This window comes from Dermacentor silvarum, chromosome 1 (genome assembly GCF_013339745.2).
Source record: "Dermacentor silvarum isolate Dsil-2018 chromosome 1, BIME_Dsil_1.4, whole genome shotgun sequence".
Classification (NCBI taxonomy): Eukaryota; Metazoa; Arthropoda; class Arachnida; order Ixodida; family Ixodidae; genus Dermacentor; species Dermacentor silvarum.
Genome location: NC_051154.1, coordinates 209,106,413 through 209,116,258, shown reverse-complemented (window position 1 = coordinate 209,116,258; position 9,846 = coordinate 209,106,413). Strand labels below are relative to the sequence as shown.

Here is a 9,846-nt window from a genome sequence, read left to right as displayed (position 1 = left end):
AAAGGCTGCCAGCGCTGTCTTTACATCTTCGTCTGCCACCAGTACAGCAACCAATGAAGGCGAAGGCGTACCTGTTGGTCTTGATAAAGTCCCTATATAAGAAGAGTACCGCCATCCTTTGACAAAATTAATGCCGCTTCGCTCTCTCCTGTGTTATCCTGTATCTCCGATTGGGCGATGATAGCGCGCGCTTTTCACTTCTTTATATTTTCTTTTTTTCCGCCTCAGAGCCATGTTGAAAGTCCTCTGCGCAGCCGCAGTCGCTGGCGGTGGCGGTGGCGCGCGCCCGGCCTGAAAGCTTCAACGTGGACTTTCTAGGTGCGCCACCGTCGACTTGGCTTTCCAAACAAAAAGTAAAGAAAAAGCAAGCGCTTTAGGAGAGGAGGCGGCGGAGGAAAGAGTAGATGGCGGTACTTTTCTTATATAGGGACTTTAGGTCTTGCGGGTCAACGACTACGCAGCGACGCCCTTTCACGTTGAGATCTTTCAATACCCCCAGTTTCTTCGCCGCCCTGTCGTTCCAGAAGGTGACTGCCCAGACATGATTGATCTGGTCGGCAGAAAGGGCCACGACTTCCCGTAGCAATCCAGTCGGGACTAGCACGTCTCGGAAATCTTCGACCCTGTAGGGCCTTGCTCGCACGTCGCCATGTAAAAACACGGTGTTCTTTACAACAGGTCCCTTGGGAAGAAGTGCCAAAATAAACTGATAGCTCGCTTCCTCGTTATCGTTAAGCCCGTTACCGCGGCTGCTGGCAGCAAAACCTGGTCCATCGGGGCCCATGATTCACACGTCCGCACAGCTCGGCTGCCGGAAGCAGGTACGCACTCGACCAACGACTGTATCGCGCAACAGCGGCGAAGGTACACTTTCGTAATATGTTGGCCAACTGCCAAACGAAAGAAAGACTGAAAAAATAAGGGGCCGCCAATATTCGCATCCGCTCTGACAGCTCAAAAAAAGAAAGAAAAGGAACGAAAAACACAATAAGCATCGTTTGTCATTTCTGAGTGTTAAAGTGCACGCGCTTCCCGCGATAAGCGCAAGTGTGGACTGCACATGCGGCGTTCTCTACCCTTGATTTTCCTTTGCCGTTTCCCTAACTTCTTTAGTATATATTCGTTGCGGAAGATAAACACGGCTGTTCTGCATGGTGACACGGACCATTCTTGTCAGAGGCGGCGTGACCGGTATCTAAAGGCTCAAAAAAGAAGTAAAAAAGAAGAAAAGACGACGAATAAGCATCGTTTGTCATTTCTGATGGCATATTCGAGTGGTCGTTTCAGAGCTTTCTGGCCGTGCTACAAAAGTGGTAAAGAACAACTTTAAAGCTGTATTACGACAATAACTGGGTATGGAAGTGATGATCCTGAAGTGATGAGCAAACGGTAACGCTCAAAAACTGTTTTAAATGACCTTTGTAGCGCTACCAGAGCGCTCTAATACGACCGCCCGAATATGCCATGAGAAAAAGAAAAATACAACGGGCTCGTCCGGGATTTCAACCCGGGACCTCTCGCATCCTAAGCGAGAATCATACCCCTAGACCAACGAGCTCTTTCTTTCCCTTTATTGCCGGTTTTCCAACAACACAACACGTATTACACATCCCAAATGAGATGTCTAAACAAGGTTACAATTAGGGTTTTCAATGTAATGCACATAAAGCCGTCAGTCCTGTGGTGACTGGCGATGTCATTTAAAAATCTTTTAGTGTGACCAAGAGTTCCACGCTGGTAATCCAGGGAGAAACATATTCTTTTTTTTTTTCACTTCTAAGCGAGCAATGCTCTATCTAAAGTACAGCCTTGCCGGTCTTCTATCTGGTTCACAGTAGAAGCCAGCGATTCGTGAGCGCCATATACTGTGCAGGCCAGTCAACATGATTAGATCAAAAGGTACTCCTTCGTTGTCTATTGCAAGGTACAGCGGTGAGCACTGTTAGGGTGAACACGCGAGCGCGTGGCCGACGGCACTGTCAGCGCCCCGTTACGGTCATCACTGGAAACATTGCGCATGCGCATCACGCCTTCCGCGAAATAATTGTTCCACCGCGCGCATGACGTCATGAATGCACTTGTTCGTCGTCTGCTAGCCGCATTTTTGTTTTCTAAGCCCATGCATCCTGCATTTTAAGATTTCTTTAAACATCTGTGCTTGAACAGAACAAGACAAAAAAACTTGTATATCTATGGGGGCGTGTCTATTCGTTCCCTTCAAAGTTGTTGTGCATGCAACGCCGTATATAAAAACAACCAAACATCTTTCGCAGCCGTTCATTCTGTCGCCAGATCGTATTATGGCTAGGGTTCCCGATGATGAACGGCGCTCAATTGTCGATCTTTCCCTGAAAGGTTATTCCCAGCGGTATATTGGCGCTTTAGTTAATAGGCCCCTGAAGACTGTGGACAGGATAATTCAAGCCTACAAGTATGAAGGTCGCATTCAGGATGCACCCCGCGCGCCCCGCCCTAAAGCTACCACAGACGATGAAGACGCCCTCATAGTTGCAGCTGCTGTTCGTAACCCTTTCTTGCCAGCCCCAGCAATACGCGAGGACTTGGATTTGGACGTTTCGGACACCACTGTTCGACGTCGCCTGCGTACTGCGGGCCTTCGCAGTCGCGTCGCAGCGCAGAAGCCACTACTAACGGCGGCAAACAAGGACGCACGACGGCAGTTCGCTGAGCTGCACGAAGCATGGACATCAGAAGAGTGGGGTCGCGTCATCTTTTCGGATGAGTCGACGTTTTCGACGCGACAAGACCAAAGATTGCGTGTTTGGAGACTACCAGGCACACGGTGAGGCAAACTTCCTGCTTTGAAAAGCAATTGTTTTAGTTAACGTCACAATGCCACGCAGGAATGACCCGGACAACGTGCAAGGTGTTTCTGCCAGTGGGAGATCGAGTGTGAACGTGTGGGGTGCTGTTTCAAGATATGGTTTAGGGCCCCTGCAACGTATACGTGGACACTTATCGTCGGAACAATACTGCAACATTTTGAACAATGTGCTGTTGCCATATGCGAGCAGTTTATTCCGAGACGGTGATTACCTGTTCCAACAGGACCGGTCACCGATACACACGGCGCGGGCTGTCAAGGAGTTCCAGGCGGAGCAGCACATGCAGCTACTGGAATGGCCTCCGAAAGGAGCGGACCTGAATGTGATAGAAAACGTGTGGGGCCGTCTGAAAGCTTCTTTGGCAAGGAAGCCCCTTTATTCCGCGACTTCGGACCAGTTGTGGGCGCAAGTCAGCAACGAGTGGGAAAGGCTGAAAGCCGATCGGGAATATGTTCGATCACTTTACGACTCGTTACCGTCCAGAATAGCTGCAGTCGTTGCTGTAAGTGGTCACATGACTCGCTATTAGATTTGCTCATGTTTTTATATTTGTTCTCATGGTCTTGTTTAACTTGAATTGCAAAAGTGCAATTTTCTTGAATAAAAAGTTTAATAATTATCCCTCTTACACTCACTTTTTTCCTTCACGCGCCAATCTTCAATCCAGATGGACCTTGAAATGCAGAAGGTATCAGCTCAGCGAACAAAAAATGCGGCTAGCAGACGACGAACAAGCGTATCGATGACGTGATGCGCGCGGTGGAAAGAGTGTTTCGCAAAGCACATGCTGCGCATGTGCAATGTTTCCAACGATGGCTGTTACGCGGCGCTGATAGTGCCGTCGGCCACGCGCTCGCGTGTTCACCCTAACAGTGCTCACCGCTGTACCTTATGCCGTGCGTATCTAGCGGGAAATATTTTTTTGATTGTCCGCTGCAACACATCACAAAAATACACCCCCTCCCAGCAGTGAAGAAAAACGTGATCGATGGTTTCCGGTTGTTTGCAAATAAAACAGTCAGAACCCCATGGCATATAAAACCCTCGCTCATTTAAGAAAGTTCTTACAGGAAGTGTTCCGATATGCAACTTGAAAAAGAAAGACTTCACACTTGGCGCTACTTGCATCCTCTTAACTCTTTTGAGGACATTCTGACTCTGGCCTGCACTGTATATATTGCTCTGTACAAGGGGATCGGCAAAACAATGTCACCATATGTCTTTGTACAATTTTCTCTGTTTAACAGAATATAAATAATCCTTTGAAAAACGAACACTCAAAAATCGCACACTTGCTACTACTTCCTTAACGTAACCTAGTACCGAACCAGTCAAGACATGGGTGCTTATAACATAGTCGGGTAACCGTCGCCCTAATTTTGCCTGGCACACCGTTTGCAGGAATGGGTCCCTTACCTCGCGAAAAAAGAAAAACCTGTTCACTTACTGTTTGAGAAGGAGATGTGCCAGTTCAAGCCCCCCACACTTTACTCTCCGGAACAAGTTTGTGCGACTGCACCTTTCCCAGGTAGTCCCCACACAAAGATCGCAAATACCCTATGCAATTTCTGCACATTTACTCTAGAACTGTACATAACTTGCATCACATACCACAGTTTGGCCACAAAAAACGTGTTACACACGGTAGCCCTCGCAAACATGGAGAGATAATTGGCCCTCCAAGCATTCGCCTTTTCACGTAAGAGGTCTGCTGGTTGCTGCCAGTAGTCATTGTTATTTTTGTAGGACTGAAGTGGCACACCGAGGTACTTGACAGGCGTCCTCTGCCACACGACGTTGGCAAAAATGGCCGGGGTCGACGGCCACATTCCGTGCCAAAATCCCAGGCACTTTCCCCAGTTTACCCGACTTCCTGTAACGTCGCTGAAAACTTTGACAGCTCTAATGGACTCTTCGATACTTTCATAATCGATACAACACACTGCAACATCATCTGCATATGCGAGCAGTTTCACCTCTGATGATTGTAAACGAAAACCGGTAATAGAATTATTTTCAAGTACTGACAAACAACGTTTCAATATAAATGCAGAAAAGAAGTAGACTTATGGGGCAGCCCTGGCGCACGGAACGCTGGATTTTGATGGGGGCCCCCAATGCCTTGTTAATAATTAGTCTGGTAGAGCAATTCCGATACGCCAGAGCTACACCGTCCATGATGATGGACCCGACATTATTGTGTTCTAATATGGTAAACAAAATAACATGCGCTATGCAATCAAATGCCTTCTCCAGATCCAACTGGAGTACGGCCACACTAGCTTCAAAGGAATCGCAACACTCAAGAACCGACCACATCTTGTGAACATTTGTAGTTATAGTGCGACCCTTAATTCCACACGTTTGGTGCGGACCAACTATGTATTTAATAACTGACTGAAGCCTAGCCGCTAGAACTTTCATTAAATCTTGTAGTCCACATTTGTTAGTGCGATTGGTCTATATGAAGTTACTTGCTTCAGATTGTCCTCGTCCTCTGTCTTCGGAATCAGCACCGTGTGGGATTCACTGAACGACGGTGATAATACCTTACCATCGTACGCTTCGTTAAAAACTGCTACGAGTGCCTCTGACAATTCCTTTATTAAACCGCTTGGACCACGCAGCGCACAGCCCATCAGGGCCAGACGACTTGCCGGGATTCAAATTATCAATCGTGTGTTTCACTTCAAAAACAGTTATCGGCGCTTCTAATGCAGCTTTCGTTTCTTCATTCAGTTGAGGCATGCGTGCTAAAAAAATTTGTTTTAAAACGTTCCAGGTCTACCTGCCTAAGTGCGAATAGATTCGCATAGTGCTGAAAGAACACACGTGCTATGCTATCGGTAACTAACTTCGTGACTGCCCGCTTCGATCACGTCAATCTGATTGCGTCGTGCGTGCGCCTTTTCCAGTCCAAGCGCCCTTTTTGTGGGTGTCTCCCTTACAGCAAAGGACTCGGCTCTAGCACGAATAATCGCGCCACGATAACGTTCCTCGTCATGAAGTTCAAGTTGCTGTTTGATATTCCGTATATCACGTTTGAATGCTCCCGGCTCTTGGCACTCCAGTTCTGTCAATTTTTCCAAAGTTGTTCTTAGTTCTTTTTCTTTCTTTTTTCCTTCATAATTTAGTGTGATGGAATGATCGATGGCTTTTATTTTAATCCGCTGTTTAAACTCTTCCCATCGTTCTGCAAGTTTACCCTCTCCGTTCAGAAGAGTTTTTTCGATGCATTCTAACACTGCTGCTACAAAACTCGGTATTGCTGCAAGCGATACCGAGTTACACATCGGTATTGCTGCAAGCGATACGTAAATGCGATCTAAACGCGCATGGCTATTTCCTTGAAAGTGCGTGAAACGCACATCTCGCGTCCCCATCATGCAGTCAGCCACGTCCTCTAATTCCCATTCAGTAATTATCTCGGCCAAAATATCCCGACCTTTATCGCTCTTTAGGCCCCTATTTGACCTATCTCTGGCATTGAGAACACAATTAAAATCACCTAAGAGAACCATATGCTTATCAGAAGACATGTGCTCCTTTAACTTTGAAGAAAATTACGACCGTTCCTCTGACACATTTGGCGCATAAATACACACCACACGCCATTCCAGTCCACTCTATACAAAATCGCACCAAACTAACCGGCCGGACGAACATGACAAAAAAACCTTGCACCGCGAGACCCGATAATTTCTTTACAAACAATACGCAACCCGCCGACGCCCCTATGGCGCGGCTCACTATCGTGTAATACCGCGACGTAAGCCGCTGCACCATGCTCCGTGTCTCCTCGTCATCATCCACTTTTGTCTCTTGCACTGCTAACACGTCAAGGTCATGGTCCACCAGGAGCCTACACACTTGGCTCTGCTTTCGCTTGGCGGCCAGACCGCGAACGTTTAGCGTCGCCAATCTAAGCGTCGGGTTGGTAGCCATGGATGTCTAGTGAAATGAGATTGGGCGCGGAGCATGGGGCTTACCTTTAACGTCTCGAACTCCGCTAGATGCCTCCAGGTCCACCCGGTGGACCGGTGCCACTGGAGAGCGGCGGTGGCTTGTCCCGAGTCTTTTTTTTCGGCTGTACTAATGTTGGGACGTGGCTTGTAGCGGCTGCGCCTGCCCACAGATGTCTTCGAAGGCGGCTCGTCACCGCTACTTGCTTGGCTCGCTGCGTTTCTGCCTGCAGCCTGTTCAAGAGGACGTTTGACAGACACTCCGGCGTTGCTGCCAGTTGCGTCGTTCTTTGCCGACAGGTCTTCCACTGTTTGCATTGACACACAAGCTTCCGTTGAGTTGCTTGTGCTTTCTTCCTTAGTCTTGTCGGCTGTATCTTTTGTCACTCCTTCGGTAGCCTTGTTATCTACTGGTGCCCGCGCCTCGACAGCCGGTGCAAACGAACCGTCTGCCGAACTTGGGGTTGCCTGGGGCCGTATTCTGTAAGGCTTCGGTTTTCGAAGGATTCGGTTTGCGTGCAGCGATTGGTCGCCGCCTGAGTGACGCCATCACCTCAGGGCGCAAACGCATTTTTTGATGACGTCACGCGCATGGTAATCACGCGGAAACCTAATTTTTCGTCTGCTACGAAGCGAATCCGCGCACGCGGCTTCGGTCTGAACCGAAGCGCGGTGTGCCGTATGCAGAGCCACTGCGTGCCGTATGCACGGGCGAGATCGCGGCACTCGGAGCAAAATGGCAGCGTGTCCGGTGTCTGTGGAGCCTGTACTCGCGCTTTTAGCGAGCCTGTGTGAGAGACAGCGACGACGTCGACACCGACAAGAGGCCTTTGAGATGACGGACGAGGAATTCAGGCGACAATTCCGACTCTCGAAAGAGACAGTGCTCCGCCTGTGCGAGGAACTTCATTGTGTGTTGGGGCCGCAACGCGCTAGTGGCATTGACACTGTGACAAAAGTGCTGTGTGCGTTGCGTTTTTTTGCGACTGGAAGTTTCCAGCAGTCCGTGGCCAACGAGGAAACTGTCGCCCTGTCCCAGCCCTCAGTTAGCCGCATAATTTTTTCCGTTGCTGAAGCCATAGCAACGGTCGGCAAAGCAAAGGGATGGGTGAAGTTTCCGACGGCCACAGAAAAGGTGGCGGTCAAGCAACGCTTCCTTGAACGTGGCAAGCTCCCTGGGGTCGTCGGCTGTGTTGACGGAACACTAATTGCCATCGTCCGGCCGCGAAAAATGAGCCCCGCGGAAACCGAGGCGTACTGGAGCCGCAAGGGATTTTACGCCTTGAATTGCATGGTGGTAAGTAAACAATTTCAAACACAGTCCTTGGTCTGAATCGTTAGCGGGTCCATTTAAAGTATACAAAGAGCACCTTTGACGCTAAATTAGTTGCGTGGTGTCGAGTCCCCATGGATGGTGCGAGACGAACGATGTTCCATTGGCTTGAAAAAGACGCGGGGAAAATAACCCCCTGTCGCATAGCTAGAAATGTAGCATACCCGAACTTGTTTGCGGTTCAAATGTTGCTGATATTACGGTCAATGCTATCTAAATAATGCGTTTATGGTCGTGTACGGACGTCAATTCTTGACGAGTAGATGTGTATATAGATATATAGCGTCCGTCGTAGCAGTGTGTAGCCTGTGTGGTATCAGTAACTACATAGTGAAGTGGCATGCGATGCGACTTGTGCACGTTAATGTGAAAATGGTGGATACATGCTTTAGCGTATCTTTACGAATGCGTAGGAATTCCACACAGGCTAGCATATCTCATCACTAGTGTATTTCGGCATTTACTTTGAAATGCACATATCCGTGCAAGCAGCGTTCGGTAAAGCACTCTATTTATACGTGTTATCATCCTTAAGCAATGTGCAACAAAAGGTGAACGCTGAAGAGACCATTTGACTCCCTCTCGCAGGTGTGTGATGCGGATCTAAGGATCGTGGCCATAGACCCTCGCATGCCAGGATCATGCCACGATTCCTTCGTCTGGAGGCACTCAGCATTCGCCGCCGCCTGACGTGTGGCCTCCTGAATGACGAGGAGTTCTTGCTTGGTAAGTGTAGCAATGATAGTGCACATTTCCCTTATGTGTTGTGTAGGTTCAATACGAACAGGATTTTTCATATTAATCTACAAATAGGAATTTATGCCGTGCGGAAGACACACTATTATCAGGGTCCTTCAATACTTTCTTCTGGTCATGAAACTCCCGCCGAAGTTTCATATAGGGACAAAAGCTGCCACCAGAGGCGCCGCCGTGAGTAGAAGGGCACCGATCTGCCGAGCTTGGAAGGGCAGTCGCGCGTTTGCGTGGATGTTTCCCCCAATAAACACCTCACCCACATTTTTATTTCACTGTGTCCGCTAACTGAACATAGCAGTGCTTACTCTTGACCAAATAAGCTAGCATGCGAGTTGTTTATTACTTCAAGTCATTGACCCAAGGCTGCCCGTCAAGTGTTGCAATTTCGCTTGTGCTCGTACCTATACCTACGTTTCTTGATTCCTGCGTAGGTGATTAAAATCGTGCTCAAATTATACAGTGCGCCATGACTAAGCTTAGCTGACCCACAGATAAACGTTGCGCAAGAAGTTATGGTGCATCCTACTGCACGCTGGCGGTCCGCAGCGCTTATTCTCCTGTTAATTGCCTGTTTATTCTGGGGCATCGTGAAGCTGCCAATGGGAATTTCGCGTGCAGAACAGGCACGTCTGAATAAAGTAATCTTGGCACTATTTGCAGCAGCAGCTGTGAACTGCGCATGCTAGATATAGGCAATATGTGCGGTTTCTAAGCGAAAGTTCTTGCATTTACGCATACAAATTTAACCATGATCAGTTTAAACCTGCGCGAGTGTATTCTTTTTTCATCCATTCAAATTTAATGTCGCAGTGACCATCAGTTCAAGGTTGGCGTTTCACTTATTATCATCCGAAAACACCACCCGAGTCTTTTTATAAAAATACGAGCGCAGATTGAAACCAGCTCGGAGCTTCCATCGTCACTAGGTCATTCAAGGCTACATTTACCG

The 9,846-nt window shown here is 48.3% G+C and overlaps 1 non-coding gene across 1 annotated transcript; it reads right to left on the bottom strand.

The window, feature by feature from the left end:
* Positions 1 to 1,486: 1,486 nt before the first annotated feature.
* Positions 1,487 to 1,558, bottom strand: Trnap-agg (transfer RNA proline (anticodon AGG)). Its single transcript has one exon. It is a non-coding gene; the product is annotated as a tRNA-Pro (tRNA).
* Positions 1,559 to 9,846: the final 8,288 nt, after the last annotated feature.